Here is a 17,936-nt window from a genome sequence, read left to right on the forward strand (position 1 = left end):
CTTCTCCTCTTCCTCCTTCTTCATCTTCTTCTTCTCCTTTGGTTGGATCTCAGGCTTGCTACACTCCTAATTTTAGCATTCTTCCTAGGCCTCACCTACCTGCCTCTGGGAACATTCCGTCCCTTTTTTTCTAGGTATCTTTGGCAGGTATAGGGAAATATAGTTTAAAACTATCCCTAAAGTGTTTTAAGTGAACTACTAAATATATAATCTTTATTTTTCATTTCAACCAAAATTTCTTTTAATGTCTCTCCACAGACTACACAGTGTTAAGCGTTTGCCTTATAGCCCATCTCTTCATTAAACAAACAACTTCCAAACCAATAAGGATTTCTGATCTGACACATAATAAGGCTATAACCTGTAATCTTTACACGCATGCTTTCTTGTTCTATGTGACAAAGGAAATCTTCTTTACATTTTTTTTGTTTTTGTTTTTGTTTTTCCATTAAGTACCGGAGATTGAACTCAGAACCTTGTGCTTGCCAGGCAAGTACTTATTGCACTGAGCTATCTCCCTGGCCCTTCTTTACATTTTAAAATGTGTTTGTATATTAGTTGTATTGAACTTTTGAGGAGGAAATTAATTCACTCCTTTCATTTGACTCTGCTACCTGAGGCTGTATTCTACATAACTAAGATTCATTAATTATCAGTGCTTAATATGAATAGTTCATATGTTTCATATGTTTGTATTAGTAGTGTGTGATGTAATTCTACTAGTTTGTACTATCTAGCATTCACTGTGCTTCTGGTCTATGCTCAGATCTGGGATGAGTCTGTCCAAACCTATTCTGAATATACTTCTGTAGCAAACACTCGACATGTATAAAATTATAGCTCCCATTGTACAGATGGCATAACTGCAATAAGTAAGTTACTTTGTTTAGGTAAAGGAGGTGCAAGCTGGAAGTGACTGCTGGCAGTGAGGACCTCCTCAGTGTCCCAGGGCTGCACTCTAGGTGGGGCCACGAGCACAGGACTGTACTGCTGTGGTCTGCATGTTGTTGGCTGCAGAGAGAGCAGAGATGAGCCTGAACTCATCTAGATTTAACCCTGAGAGTTATTTCTTCACGTTCTGTGAGATTCTTGGCATTGTTTCACTACTCTCCTAAACTGTATTATTGATGTTAAGCAAATATTAGCAATTTTGATTCAGATGCACATGCTTACATGTGATGTCAAGCAAGTAACCCGAGAAATAGAAGAGAGCCTCACCATTGTGTGACCCTCAGGTACCCAAATGGGGCCCAACCAGGACTACCCTTGATGTCACCTAAAACAACTTTGGGTGAGTAGAACAAAATTATAAACTACTAGAAACTAAATGATTTCAGAATATGCATTTCAATAACATCTGTATATGGAAAAATACCAAAAATTATATTTAGTATTTGGACATTTCCCCAGAAATGCAGCATCTTTCACTCCCAACAGCCATAAAAAATTCCACTTAATGACCAACATTCCTCTCTAATGAGTCCAAACCAAAGTTCTGGTTCTCCTTCCCAAACTAAGTTACTGGTTTTAATTCCATAATCTGCTTCTCTTGAGAGCTTTCCTATCTTCTTAGTAAATGGATGTTTTAATGGTTTACATAAAAAATGTCAGCTTCACCTGATCTCATTCTTTATCCTGGCCCTCCCTAACTCAGTGCAGAAAATCAAAGCTTGCTGGCCCTAAAATATAGTAGAAAACCCACCTTGTCTTGTTGTCTCATTTTATCACCTCCTTAGCCATCCCCTGGTCCAAGCACTAGGGTCTCTTACTGGGGCATGGCAGCTGCCTCTTAACTTGATCCCCTGTTTCTTCTCTTGTTTTGTTTTTTCTCTGCACAACTGACAACCTCAGATATCCCGTTGAATGTAAGATAGGTCATGTCACTCCTCAGGACTTCTCCGGTGAACTCCTGTCTCACACAAGTTGAAAAGGAAGGCCTTAGCAGTGACCAGGAGGTGTCTGTGGAGCACCCCGCACCTGCTCCCTGAGTGCTTTACTGTCTTGCCCTCACCTTGCCTTGTACTGCCACGCCTTTGGGTTTACTGTGTGCTCTACTACCAAGGCAGTCTTTCTTAGGCTTCATGCTCGCTGCTTGTTCTTCTACAAAGTTCTTCAAAAGAGTTGGTTACAGTGAAAGGTTCCCAGGCCAAGCCAGCTAAAATTTGCAAGTCCTGTTCCATTTCTTTTTTTTTTTTTTTTAAATGACTATGAACATGTGTTTCTATTTCTTTCTTTGGTTGTTTGTCTTTCTTGTAATATGTAAACTCCATGAGGAGAAAGCCTTCTGTCTGATTCAGATACTGTATATCACAGGATCTGAAACACACTCTAGCATTTATTGAGTGAATAATAAATTATTTTAAAGGAAGATAATAATATTTCAGAAAATAAAAATAGTTCTTTTAAGGCAAAACACGTATAAAATAAAATGATTTCTTTTCATAGTAATACATTTACTTTCCTTTTTCCTGTCTCTTACTTAAATGTGAGTGATATTTTTGCCACCCCAAAAATCATTTTATATTTAAATAGCAAGGGAAGTGCCAGTTTTCTTCCTGTTAAGTACTCTGTTATTTCTAATAATTTTTGAGCCATTTCTGAGTTAGCTGACAGCTGTAAAATTTGATTTTTTTTTATTTCACCAATACCCAAGAGCATTTATGTCAGAGTCCAGCTTCTTTTCTTGCTGTTAGAGAAAAGATCAGAAAATAATCTCTAAAACACTGTTTCCCATCATTGCTGAGGAGAATTTAATAGTCCAACAGAATTTTCAGCAACAATAGAAATAATTTTTAAATTATTGAAGTTTAAGAGAAGTAATAAGACACCAATATACTCACAGTGGGAAGGAACCTCTCATATTCTGTCACTTCTTTCAGTGATGCAAAGTTTACAGAAAGTGGCAGAGGAAAGAGGCCACCATCTGTGGACACTGGAAGAAACTGAAATCTGTGTTTCTCCGGGTCCACATTTCTCCAAGACGCCGGAAAGGCAAGTGCAAGATCAGGGCTGAGTGTTACTATCAGAAGATAAGCCCCAGATCTGTGAAACACACCAGGTAAAGGTTTACATGTTCTGGTTTGGGAAGATAGCTCTGCGGACTGAGCACCTGCTTAGGCAAGCCCAGGGACCAGGGTTCAATCCCTGGCACCACATACTGTGCCAGTTCCGCTCTCGGGCACACTGAGCCGCCCACCGAGACTGGGTGTGGTGGTGCATGCCTGTAATTCCAGAGCTGTAAGCAATGGAGTTTTTTTTTTTTTTTTTTTTTAATATTTTAGAAAGAAATCAAGGATGATTCAGCAACTCACATTTAAAAGTGAATAAACGGATTCCAAAACACATAATATACTACTTGGGCACAGAAATGTTGCCATTTGTTTCTTAAGATTCATTCTATAATCTCATTTTTGAAATAATTTGTTTATTTTCAAAATCCTGCCTATTTTTGAGAATAGTAATACTGTTTTATTGGAATACGTACAGCTACTGTGAAATGAGGATAACCATCAGTGTTAGAAGGATTTTTGGTGTTAGAAGGATTCTGGTGTCACATAACTTCACCATTTCACCGATATTTAATGCTTTACTGTGATGATAATTTTAGTAAGTACTTAACAGTAATGCAATTTTTACGAGAAAAGTATAAACCAATTTGCCGATAGAACTGTACCACAGGCAGAAGAGAAAAATTGATTAAGTTCTGTCATATGTTATATCTTTATACAGCAATCAAATCATAAAAACAGGCTAAAGATTTTATACAGGAGTAAACTACTTTTCTTTTTCAAGTGTTTAGTTTCACAAAAAGGATGAGTAAGGACTAGGAAGAAAGATAACAGAAGAAAACCAGAGGGGAGAAAAAAGCTTAGGGCTCCTTTGTGAACTCATTTTCATATTTTCCAGTTTCACTTCACTGATGCTGAAATCACGTCAGCCAGTGTTTCCTTGGGAAATCCTGCAGAGCTGAACCTCAGCAGATGTTGGCCAAAAGCTCATCTGTTTATTTTGCCTATCAGCAAGCTTCTCTACAGAAGCAGTTGGCTATAGCAGAAAGATCACTGAACTGAAGGTCCATGGACCTAAACTGATTGCAGCAGCCATAATTTTCTCTGATCATTTTTCTCTGGATGTCAATTATCTTTCTATGGGATGAAGGAGTAAGGCTCAGTTTTTATCATTTCTTGTAGGATTAGTAGTGCACTTCAATGATGAGGAATTTCACTGTGGAATGCACACTTAAATTAAAAAAAAAACAACCTAAAGAAAACTCACCTCTTTGCGCATGCGAATGTGTGTGTGTGTGTGTGTGTGTGTGTGTGTGTGTGTGTGCATACGTGTGTGTTGATGACAGATCATTATAACAGAAGAATGGAACCTTTTATGCGAAGGTCAAATAGTAAATGTTTCAGGTCCATATACTATATGCCCTCTAAAAATGTCCTTCACTACAGCACATTGGCAACATTTAGAACAATTGTGTGGTTACATTCCAATCACTTTTGTAAATTTGCAGACACAGGCAATGGACCCAGGGGTTGGTCCCTGCCTGTGTAACACCAACCCCAAACTGCACTCCCTGGTGGGGCTGGTGAAGACCTCTGCGGGGACCATACCAATGCTTTGTCATAAGGCTATGAAAGTCTCTACATTTTAATAATGAAATTCTCATTTCTAGCAACTTATTCTAAGGGAATATTTAGACAAATAGGTAAAGCTATTATTTAGAGGGATATTTATTATAACAGTGTTTATGATATTAACAAAAGGGAGAAGACCAAAGAACTTTCAACAGGAAATAAAATGTATGCACACTGTGACTTATTTATACAGTGAGATACTTCATGTCCACTAACATGTCATTTATCTATATGTGCTAAAATAATACCCACAGTGTACAGTTAATTAAAAAACAACCTATAAAGCATTCAGCATGATATGACTATGATTTTAAAATTGTATAGAGTATAGTGTAGAAATAATTCCATTTTCATAATACTCTATGGTTCACTTGTAAACAATTCATTGCTTTATAACAAGATGAGAAACAGCAAAAGTATGTCTCTTAAGGGAAAAATGTCTAGAAAAAAAAGAGATAATAAAATTGTGATGATGCAGATCCTTTCAATAAAATATTAAAATATCTCATGAACTAATAGATACTCTCATGGAAGTATTAAATTTTTTAGCCAGGAGATTCAAATTCTCACAATCTTAACGAAACAGGCATTTCTGCTTTGGTTTGAAGACTGCAATGGTAACTCACCCATGAACAAGATCTAGGCTATATGTAACATTACAATTCTGTCTCCTCTCAAATTGTCTGTGACTTATTTATACAGTGTTATAAATAAGCTTTATAGGTTGTTTTTTTAATTAACTGTACACTGTGGGTATTGCTTTAGCACATACAGAAAAATGTCATTATTTTAGTGGACATGTAGTATCTCACTGTGTAACTGAGTCATAAACATAAGGAAGGATAACTTTTCTTATCTTTTTAGTTGTTGTGGCCACTGACAATGAAGGTGTTCTTTGGTCTTTCTCAGAAGTGGATGCATTTCATAAATTTGAGTCTACATTGTTGTACAATTAGGGTTTGATTAGTTCTTCAAGAAAGCAGAGGAAGTTTGTAGGGCTGACTGCAACCATCTTTAGTACTCAGTTCACACGGTGTTCATACAATGACACTCTAAATATAACCTTCTGGGACATTTTGAAGTCTTCCACTAATGTAAGTTTTCCTACAGAAAATTCTTTTCAATGATTAACAAGTTTCATGGGAATAAGTTGTGTAATGACAATATACTAAAAAATAAGAACAATTTTAAAACATATATTAGTACTTGATAGGTATTATGTATGATTTAACAAAAGTCTCTTGACAATAAGGATACATTCAAAGAAATGTAAAATTAAATAATTTCATTATTATCCGAATATCAATCGGTGTGGCTCTCCAAAGCAGCACTAGGGCATCTGATCTTACGGTATCACTGTTATATATGTAGTCTGTTGCTGACAGGAAACATTTACATGTTGTGTAGCTATCATTATGTTTATAGCTCACCACTTGATCTTCACGACAACCCTAGGTAGTAAAAATGTTTCTTTTTCATCATTGTTCATTTTGCAAATGAGAATGAGCACAGGGAAGTTAGAGAACACGTGGCGAGTATGAGGCAGAGCGAGAATCCAAGCTCAGATACGCTGTGACAAAATCATCTGCGTCTGTCACCTCGCTTCCTTACGCAGTGTCAGTTACTGTCTGACTCTAACTTACCCGTTCGGTGTGTATGAAAAATGCTCCAGAGGCAGTAAACAATAGGAAAGTTCTTGCTTCAAAACTTCTCTATGTCTCTAACACAAACAAAAACACCTGGTATCAGCTTTTTAGTAAAAGAAACTTGAAATTTTACTTCAGTTTAGAAAGGAAATATATGTTATTTGAAAAAGCTGGAACCAAATTTTTGACAAAGTGTGAATTTGTCTGGACAGGTATCTCAATGCTCACGCTTTGCAAGTGGGTGCTATTTAGCTAGTCTGGGTGCGTTTCACCTTGGGGTTTAGCAGTGCTTTGCTCAGAAACAAGGCAATGGATGTCCCTTTGCATTTGACTTTTTAGACCTTGAAACTGAAAGTGTCTCAAGAGATTTCAGCATCTTTTTCTAGGTGAATGAGAAATCCTGATGTTTGCAAATTCAGAACACCTGAAGGTACTAACTCTTCCTAGAAGTCTTGTAAAATATCCCTGAGTAAAAACAAATTTTACTGTACTTAGATATAAAACCTTGGCTGACTTTTATCTTTATTAGTCTGCACCCTCTATCTTTTGTGTAGAATTTGCCCTTCATTATTAATGCCAGCCAAAAAGTCATGAAGATATTGTGAATGGCAGTTTTCATTATGCTGTTCAACAAAACAATGTACTTAGCATATCCCCCTCATCTTATTTCTCTCTTTTTATTTCTCGTCTCTTTTCTATGAATATGTTTTATTTTGTTTTTAGGGAAGGATCTACACAGTGTTCAGAGTTTCACTACTAGATCGGACTCATAGTGATCTGCCTGTTTACAGCCTCCCGAGACCTGGGATTACAGGTGCCCGTCACCATGTCCAGTCTCAATCACCTTCTCAGTGCACTCTCGGAGTGGTGCTGGCACGGCAGGCCCAAGGATCGAACCCCCAGCCCCTGAGCCTGCTGCAGGTGCTTTAATCCGCTGAGCTATTTGGCCCGCCCTTAAAATTTGAGAGTTTTTTTGTTTTGTTTTGTTTCTGGTTTTTGTTTTGTTTTGTTTTTGTTTCTTTGTTATTGTTATTGTTGTTTTGGTTACTTCTGGGATGTCTTAAGGGCAGGGCTGGCCTAGTGTCTGGAGGTGGGAATTGAACTGCGGTCCTCTGCGCCTCACTGCATTTGCCCAAGCAGCACTTTAAACAACTGAGCTCTCCAGGACAGCCCCTCTTTATATTTTCTTTCTGCTGATTTTCTCCTAGCCTTTCCTTTCCCAGCGCCTACATTTGTCCTTATTTGGTGGATCTTAACAAAATCTGGATTTCTTTGAAGTATAAGGAATGTCTTGGCTCTTGGCTTACAGAGATAGAGTTGGGGCAAAAGACTGCTTTCCTCCCTCTATTCATGGTCTTTGGGGCTCAAAGAATATTCAAGAAAAGAAATATGTACAGAATAATTTCTAAAACCATTAAAAAGGATATTTCAAGTTGGCAGGAAAGTATAAAATATTTAATAAGACTTGCACCTGTGCCAGGTCACAAAGAGGAAAAAAAAAAAAAAAAAAAAAAAAACAACTTGGCTCTTATAATTCAGTTAGTATCTTACTGACTTTCCTGTCACTAGGACAAAACACCCAACTCTCCAGTGTTTAGGAGGGCAGCTTTCTTTCGGCTAGTGCTTACGGCCCATGGTATCGGCTCCCAGGAAAAAAATGGTGCAGCAGGGCCCAATGGGGGGCCAAGCTGCTCACCTCATGGGGGCCAACAGCAGAGAGGGAAGGGAGGAGCAGGGTGGGAAGACCCGCCCTTCCTGAGCACGCCCAACACCATCTCCTGACAAGTCGACTGCAGAGTTCTGTGATCATTACTTTTCCAAGCTCAGCCTCCGAACATGTTTCAAATTCAAAGCACAACAGGTCAAAAACTCTCCCGTCTAAAGCTGTTACCCCAACAAATCAGTTCCCTGAGGGAAGGCCTTATCACATCCTGCTTTCTTATCCGATTATTTATTTTTTGTTCATTCTAGCTGTGTTATACCTTGGCATAAACACAAACAAACTAACAAACCAGCAACCAAACCACAATCAAACATAAAATCGATCAGTTCTTGTGGTGTCAGTTTCCATCCTTCAATACTTACTCCCTCCCAGTATTCCAGAATGAATTCAAAATACCTATTCAGTCAGGTAAAACTTCCAAATGTCTGATTGCCTCCCATTTTTTCAATTTTATCTTCCACTGTTTTTTTTTCTGAATCAGTACAGTGTCCTTTCTGCAGAGTAACCTTTCAGTAATTTCAGTGAAACCAGCCAAAAAAAGTTTTAGTTGTCATCAAACCAAGATCCCATATGGACCAACAGATACTTTCTTCTGTCTTGTAAATCAGAGAATTAATTCTTTTCACCTTGACATGTCACATATCACAGAGTTACATATATTTAAAAAATAAAACACAGGATACCCAACCTAAATGCCAAGCAAACACATATTTTTAGTATAAATATTTTACCTGCAATATTTGGACTGAATTATATTAAAGTGTTTAACTTTTAATTGAAGTTCAAAATGTTCGAACAAATCAATATATAGTACTATATGTTTTCAGTATATTGTGGAAATACATGCTAATTTAGCATATACTATAAAAGATATAGCAGTATATATTATAGTATAACATGGCTTAATAGTATAATTTTGTGTAATAATTTTATTGTAAACATGTTTGGTGTCATATTTGGGACATGGTTACACTAACAGTTATTTGCTACTTTATGTAAATTTTCCATTTAAATGAGAGTTATGTATTTTATATGGCAACCCTGCATATTTCAGTAAGTGCCTTCCTGCGTCACACTGTTCAAGGGAAGGAGGAAATGGAAATATCACTGGTGCTTTTCTCCTTTTTGCTCTGGAAGTAACGCACATCCTTCTGCTTTCTGTCTCTCTGAGAGAACTTCTTCAGTGGCCTCAGCCGAACTGCAGCACAGACTAGGAATTGAGGACAGACCACGGACCACTAGTGACAAATAAGGTCTCTGCTGTACTCACCCTGTGGTACCCAGACCTCAGCTCAGGGAAGAGAGTGATTACTTGGCAGTACATGATTCAGACGCATTATAGTCTCTTCCTCCTGGAGTGTTACGCTAGAGACAGGATTAAAATCTTACAGGGCAGCCAGAGGGGAAGGAAAGAGACACAGGAGAGGCAAATTCACTGAGGTAAGAAAGCCTCAACACAGAGATGAATTTAGCATCTTGTCAATCATGTTTTGATTGGCATATGAATCTTTTGAGATTTGGCTATAATTTCTTTTGTTTCCTATTAAAAAGGTGATTCAATTTTAATTCAACACATGATATCCTATGAAAATGATCAGAAACTTAGGGTAAAGTATTATGAATTGTCGACGAACATGGCCATACAGTGGTAAAATATAATAAAATTAGGTGCTAAATCTGCAAGTTGGTTTGTTTCCAGCAATAGAACAAGAATAGATAGTACCAGGTTTCTACAACCTTGATGCTTCTGGAAGTTTTTGGTAGAAGCTTTAAAAACTGTGAAGATACTGTGGAGATAAAGAAAAGAAGCAGGCTGAATCATGTATGTGTATTTGAAGTGTATTTATTTTAAATTCAGTAATTCATAACGGGTTTTTTGTTGTAGGAAATATGCCTGCTGATATAAAACCAAGAGTATTAATATGAAGATACTGAGAAAACATAAACACTTTTTACTTTGAAAATATTTTAAAAGTAACCCAACAATTTAAATATAAAAGAATTATCAAAATCTATTTCTTGAATGTTCTGTGAACATTCAATATTTCAAGAGAGCTAAAAGGAACTCTTGACACAGATAACATGATTTCAGTGAGGGAACCGAAGCTCTTTGCTCCCGAAAACTTTGCAAAGCTTTCTTTCCATTCATTTCTGCAGACTTGGGGCCTGCTGCTCCTACAGTTGCCTCCTGTTGATGAGAAGGAGTTAGTAAATAAAACCTGCTCAAGGCCATAAAAGGTTAAAAACACAAAGCATTGCCTGACACATTTGCTTGCCGTGTTGAATGACAAATAATAATTGGAAAAATGATTCAAGTTAAAGAATGACCTTCTGAATATTAAGATGGAAGTTAAAAACTTTGACACAAACACAAGTGCTTTGGGAATGAAATAAATGTTCACTTTTTTTGTAGTTAGTGAGTGACTCTTCTCAGAGCACTGTGGGGAAAATATATAACTCAAGACTGTTATTTCAATGTTTCACATTTCTGATCATTTTGGAAGCCATAGGTATTGTTCCAAAGTTTCATGGTGTTTGCTGTAAGATGCAAATTGTCACATTCTTATTGACTGAACTGTTCATTTGCAGTCAGGGTATGGATTAAAAAATGCATACCTTTAATAAAAATAGTCTTTGTGCTCCAGACTCTTCCCTGCAGCATGACTCTGAAAATGGCCTTGTCTCCCTTTCTTTTGATTTCTGCAATCCCAGAGGTATGCAGAGGAGGTGTTTTATTTCTCTTTAAAGCACACTGAGTATAAAGTTAATTGGTAATAAAACACATCAGCCGTCATCTCTAAGCAAAAAGTGAAGAACAGAGGTGCTATTCATATGGCTTTTCTTTGAAGCTTTCTCTCCAGTGACTTCTATTGAATATTGACTAGAGAAAAGGAAAAGAAAGGAAAAAAAGAACAGGAAAAGAAAGGGAAGAGAAGAGAAGAGAAGGGAAAGGAAGGGAAAGAAAGGGAAACCCTATATGGAAAACAAGAAGATATTGTTAATTCCTGAGAGGTGGTAACCCCAAATAGAAATGCAACATACATATGTTCTCTTTGCACCTTTTGTGTCTTGGAGTGTTGTGTTCTACAGAAAGATATAAGTGGTAAAAGTTGCAAGCTCCTAAATTCCAAATCTTACAGCACACTGACTAGCTGTGAAATTGTGGGTAAGTTAACGTGCTACTGCAAGGCTCAGTTGTTTGTTTGTTTTTATTAAAAAATAAGGCTGATGTGAATTTTATCTGCTTCAGAGGGTTGTCAAGTACATTTTTTTAATGTAGTTGGTACAGGGTCTCATTTAGCAGCTCAGACTTACAGTAATCCTCCTGTTTTCAGTCTTCCCAGCGCTAAGATTATAGGAATGCACCACCATGCCTGATCTTGGAGGCCGGCTCAGTGTGCCCAGGGACAAAGCCAGCACAGTGTGTGGTGCCGGGATTGAACCCTGGTCCGTGTGCTTGCTTAAACAGGTGCTCAGTCCACTGAGCTGTCTTGCGGCCCTACATTGAATATTTTAATATCTGTGAAATATCTAACCCATAAGTTCTTATAAAATGGTGAAGAATATATCCTTAGTTGTCTAGTTACTAAATAGATCACACAAAGAAAATTTCCTATATCTTATTAGTTTTGTTTAGATATTAAGTATACTCAATTACAAGTGCTTGTGCAGCCCAAGTTTGGAATCACACTGTTAGGCAATGATTTGCAGGTAACCTTTGACTCAGTTTCCTCTTCATGCCAGGTTCTCCTTACTAAATCATAGCTCAAATGCCTGTGTCAGAGGGTAGTAATATCATTAAGCTCCTCTTCTGGAGGGCTATCATCTTAGGTTTGCAGACCAAACATTAGAGAAAAAGGAGGGTCATAACGACAACCAACACTTTGGGCCTAGCCTTCCAAGGTCAGTGAGGACTCAGAACATAGGAGAACCTGTACTGTAATATCCTGTAACTGAGCAATGTCCCAAATTTTCTGATCAAGAAGATTGTGGGGCCACAGAGGAAAGTGATCAATGATGCAGTGTGCCTAAGGAGAGTCACATGGAGAGAAAGCATTCTCTCAGGCTTCTACAGAGAGCAAATTGGTCAAGCAATGGCTGTGATTCATCCACATGGTTGACACTGACAAAGGATCTACAATCTGAGGCACAGGATTTCAGGATATATCCTGAGGGGATTTCACTGACCTTATCAGATCCAAAAGCTACAAATTTTGTTATATAGTTCTTGTTTTATCTTTGCTTTAATGATCCAGCAGAAAAGTATAATAACGAGGTATGAAAAGTAAAGCTATACTAATATGCTGAGCTGTAAAAGGCTCAAGTCAACAATTTCTGATATTGCCAGTCCTATGGATAACCCACTACTATTATGGACTACTGGACTATATTGGATTATTTTGCTGAATTCATGCACCTACTATATTTACATGGCAATGAAATACCCTTCTCTGATAAAACTAAACTAAAAAAGGGGACACAAATGAAGGACTATTTTGTATTTGTGTATACTAAATAGTTAGGATAGTTATACAGCTACTTTCTCTTAATTCAATGAGAAGAAAGATTTGTACTAATAGTGTTTGTGGACAGGATATCATGTCTGCATCTTGTACTAGGAATAACCACTATGAAGACATCAACATGTAATATATTAATTATCTTTTTTAATTTCTGCAGCATCTAATTCAATTTTTTTCCATAATTTTATTGAGAAACAAATAGCAATGAGACAGTTTCAAACCAAATTGGTACGGCATTTTCAATAATTAACACGCAATGTATTAATTATTGAAACTGTTCTAATTGGTTTTGAAGCTGTATCATTGCTATTTGTTTCTCAAAAAATTAATAAAAAAATTGAAAATTCAGAATTCAAGAAATCAGTTCAGATTTATAAACAGTAGCAGCCAACCTGTCATGTATGAGAGTAATAGGCAGTTATCACATTATATTCAATCTCCATGCTTTGAAAGAACTTTTGAGTGGAAGCACGGCCGGCCACAGAATAAAACAAGACTGTTGTGATGGGAGACCTGGGACAGGAGCCTGTATTGTTATGCAGGCGAGAAAGGCAACATAAAGGAGAGAATTTTAGTCTAGACTTTGTGAAGTAACATTTTGGAAAGGAAAACAGATGATTGAGGAATTTTTTTTTTTTTTTTGAAAAAAGAAAATGGGATTCAAAGTAAGTTACAGGTCTATAGGGAAATATATGTCATTTGATGGGGGAGGCTTGCAAGAGATGAAGAGGTTATGGAAAAGATGATTTAGACTCATACATTCCAGGAACTTGACCTCCATATTAAAGAGTTTGAATTACTCTTTAAGAGAAAGAAAGAAAGAGAAGAAAGAAAGAGAAGAAGACAGTTTTGAGCTGAAGAATGACATGATTGGTACAGAGCTTTGCGCAGATTGCTGGCATTAATATAAAGCATATGAAGGTTAGGGAGCTAAGAAAGTGAAATCTCAGTGAAAAGATACTGCACGCATTCAATGAAATTGTTCCGACTTATTTTCCCATTATTATTTCTTTTTGTTCTTCATTAACTCTGAATGTTTCAGTATATCATCTCTAACAGGATATTAGGCCCTCGAGCCGTTAAAATATTGATAATGGTCCATTTCAATTCATTCATCTGTTCAACAAAACAAGTGAGTATTGAGAGCCCACTTGGTGCTGGATGGGGGCAATCAGAACTCGTTCATCTCACTCTTTGACCTTGAGTTATGCTGGTTGTGAATTGGGTACACATTTGGTGACTGCAGGCAATGTCTTAGGGAAGTGAGAGCATTATTGTTTTTCACAAATGACACTCTACAGAAGAGACCATACAGGCTCGATAAATGATCTGCTGTCCCATCCCAGCTCTCATTTGTGTCTTCAGTTTTATCTCCAGGCAGAAAAGCAATGACTAAATCTGAAAATGCAAATCCAAGGGGATTACTATAAAGACGCTGTACCCTGGTTACCTGAGATAGGAGGAGTTAAGTACCCTGACCCTTCTATGCTTGCTGGCTGGGTTTACAGTTTGGTGAGATGCCAAGGGCCCTGAGAGTATGCTGTGCATTTTAACACTCATAAAGTGGGAGGCATTTCCCTCTCCTTCCCCTCTATGACTTTCCTCAGTCTTCCCATCCTGTGGACTTACAATGGGAACCATGATGTTGCTGTTCCTTCCCTTCAGGCTTCATGTTTATGGACCAACTGCTACTTAACAAACAAGCAGACAGACAAACAAACTGAACCATGCCTTTAAAAGAAACCATATTTTGTTAAAGTATTTTGCCTTCTTTTTTCTATTAGTCCATGTTAGTGGTGCATAATGAATACACTTATTGTAGGCAGTTGATACATGCACATGACATATTTTAAAGCCTTTTACAGAAATAATGTAATGATACCAATTCATTTTTATGTGTTACTTATTATAGCTTAATCAAGTGCTTGATAAAATACAAGAGAAAACTATACTGCGTTTAAAATACATTATTTGTGAAAACTTGTTTTAATTTGAAGTCATGTTGAAAGTGATTAGCTACATTAAAGATTCCAAATTATGCACTTCATTATTCTGCTACAATCATAAGGGGTCTGTCAGATACAATAAACTTAGAAAATAAGCTTTAGAAAAAGGCAAAGTAACTTCTGCTTGGAGATAATAACCTTATGTCTCAGCATCACATTGTGATGAAGGTAGCTCACCCAATGGGATTAGGCAGGAACTGCCTCTCTCTTAGTGTGGATAGTCTTCTTGTGCCTCCTGGGTCCAATGTGAGCAGAGGCAGAAGTGTGGGAAGACTTAGAAGGGACATTCACAGTAATCTGCCCATTTCGTCTTGAACTTCTTTGATCTATTCTGTTTCCTTCTCAGGAATGGAGTATGATTCTTCTTGCCAATGTTTCTCTGGCCACGCTTTCCATATACATGCTCAAAGTCCAAAAGGCCAGGAATATTTTTCCCTCTTCTCCAGCAGTGGCGCACACTCAGGAGATGCCTGCTGCCTGAAGAGAGGAAGCCTGCTGCCTTGCTCAGAGTGTGATAATGCCAGGGATGTGACTTATGCTCCGGAGGTTTGGCTGAAGCCACCCATCCTGGTGCTTTGTCTGTGATCAGAGCCTTGCTTGCCCACTTCCCTTCTATATGCTCTGTCCTTCCAAAGTGGGTTTTCCTTAGATAATTTCCTTAGAAAAACACCCTTCCTATAATTCCTTATCCTAGAGTATACTTCTAGAACTGCTGCAGACTGTGTGTCTCTTTAAAGTGTCTTTCCTATTTGGCACCCCCTTAGAGATATATTTTGAGCAAATAACTCTTCTAAGCTGAGTAAATATACCCTCAGAGGGATAAACGCAACAGAATAGAACAGTCCCCCAAACCTAAAATGATACACACATCCAGTAATAAGATTCATAGCAACAAGACAAAGCTGCCTCTGGATGTTGCATTTTACAGGTACCATAGCCCTCCGATTACCTCTACTAACATCGCTGTACTTACAGTGGTACAATCAGTGCAATTCCAAGCTGTCAAAACCAAGCTATGGCTTGTGGTCTAGTTCCTACAGTTAGAAGCTCAAGTAGGAAGACATTAAAGGAGAACCAGGCACACTGTTTCTGGGCTCCACTACAGTGGACACTTCAAGATCATCCGGCCTGCAGCTTCTTTCTCTCTTAGCCTCATAACCACATGCACCAACAAGAATGCCGATTCCCCAGATACCCAGCTGAACAGATTCAAGAACAAGGGAAAAGACAGCACAGAGATGAGGCTGTGAGGAATAGGACTTAATATAGAGATGAAGAAAGCTAAGAAGGCTGGCCGCGTGCTGCAGAGGAGCAATGTGAGCACAAGTCGTCCTGATGTTACTTCACTACCGCAGGAAGACCCAACAATCAGGGCACTGTGAAATGGACTGCTGATGCACCATCAAAGGCACAACCAGCAATAATCTGGAAAGCCAGCTGCAAGCTACTCAAGCTGCTAGGAAACTGTTTTCTTAGGAAAAATAGCCCCTGACAGACCAGATAATCTGGATGGGTTTGATTCCAAAATCTGTGTCCTTGTTGAGCAGAATGGACTGTAGTACCATCCAGTGTGAGTCTACTTGGACACTCGCCAACATTGCTCCTGGGTCATCAGATCATACCACTGCTATAATGAGTGGAGGGGGATCCCAGAACTCCTCTGTCTCTTGGAATCTCCCTGTACTCATACCAATGAACAAGCTACCTGGTCTCTTGGAAACACTGCAGGGGATGGTTCAGTTTTCCGAGACTTGGCTATCAAATATGGTGCAGTTGACCCACTCTTGGCTGTTCTTGCAGTTCCCGATACATCATCTTTAGCAGACCGCTACTTACATGATCTTATCTGGACACTTTCAATCCTTTGTCACAAGAATCTTGCACCCTTGCTTGATGCTGATGAGCAAATTCTTCCTACTTTGCTTCATCTCCTGCATCACAATGATCTTAAACTATTAGCAGACACCTGCTGAGCTTTTTCACACCTTCTGGATGGTCCAAATACATGTATTGAAATGGATATAAAAACGGAGTTGTGCCTCATATCTAGGGAAGATTCTGGGATCAAATGAATTGCCCATATGATGCTCACACTGAGAGCCAGAGGGAATATCATCACTGGAATGGATCAATACACCCAGATTGCGAGGGATGCAGGAGCACTTGCTGTCTTCCCAGCCTGCTCACTCACCCGAAAACTAGCATTGAGAAGGAAGCCACATGGACAATGTCAAACATCACAGCAGGCCAGCATGACCAGATACAGCAGGTTGTAAAAAATGGATCAGTCCTGTCCCTGGTCAGTGTTCCCTCAAAGGTGGACTTCAAGATACAGAAGGAAGCTATGTGGGCTGTGACCAACAATGCAAGTGTCAGGAAAGTTGAACAGATTGTACACCTTGTTCACTGTGCTGTAAGAGAACCATGGATGGACCTCCATGGTTCAAAAAACTGCAAAAAACATGAAAATTATTCTTGTTATTCTGGATGCCATTTCAAATATCTTGCAGGCTGCTAGAAAACTAGGTGAAACTGAGAAGTACGATGATTGAATGATGCAGTGGCTTGGAGAAGACTGAAGTTCTACAGAACCATGGAAGTGAGTCTCTGTACAAGGCCTTATTAAACTTAGCTGAGAAGTATTTCTCAGTAGAGGAAATAAAAGATTGAAATGTTTCAGAAACTTCCTTGGAAGGCTATGCCTTCCAAGGGCAGGACGGGACTCCTGTGATCTTTAAATTCTAGGTGTACAGCTTTTTGTTGTACACTATGGTTAGTATAAATGTGTACATTTCTCTACTAAGAATTCTTTTTTTAAGACTGGGCATGGTGGCACAAGACTGTAACTCCAGCATTTGGGAAGGTGTAAACAGGAGAATCACTATGAGTTTGATCTAGTAGTGAGACCCTGAACACCCTCTAGACCCTTCCCTAAAATACAGAAAAAAGGGGGGCTGGCCAAATAGCTCAGCAGATTAAAGTGCCTGCGAGCAGGCTCAGAGACTGGGGGCTCAATCCCCTGGCCTATGGTGCTGGCCCGCCCCTGGGGCACACTGGGAGGGAAATTGAGACTGGGTGTGGTGGCACGTGCCTGTAATCCCAGCTCTTGGGAGGCAGATCACTACGAGTGTATTCTAGTAGTGAGACCCTGAACATCCTGTAGACCCTTCCTACAAATAAACAAATAAATAAAGCTCTTTTTTAAAATGTGGTTTGTCAGTGTAACATTTTTTGCAGTAAAACTATGTTGAGCCATTCTCAACTGTACATGTTGCATGAAGCTTATCCTCTGAAGGGGTTTCTTGTTTCTGTGTATAATATCATATTCTGCAGTGTCCTATAGATAAAGATTAAAGGCCACCCTAAAAAAGCAAAGCAGAACTAGGAGAAAAGTACTC

The 17,936-nt window shown here is 38.5% G+C and overlaps 1 protein-coding gene and 1 pseudogene across 9 annotated transcripts in view; both read left to right on the forward strand.

Annotated features, from left to right (window-relative positions):
• Rbms3 (RNA binding motif single stranded interacting protein 3) overlaps positions 1–17,936 on the forward strand; it is a 726,581-nt gene that overhangs the window by 270,179 nt on the left and 438,466 nt on the right. The gene's annotated exons all lie outside the window — the stretch shown is intronic.
• Positions 9,644–17,283, forward strand: LOC105742548 (annotated as a pseudogene).

Source organism: Octodon degus, unplaced genomic scaffold (genome assembly GCF_000260255.1).
Source record: "Octodon degus isolate 3935 unplaced genomic scaffold, OctDeg1.0 scaffold00059, whole genome shotgun sequence".
Classification (NCBI taxonomy): Eukaryota; Metazoa; Chordata; class Mammalia; order Rodentia; family Octodontidae; genus Octodon; species Octodon degus.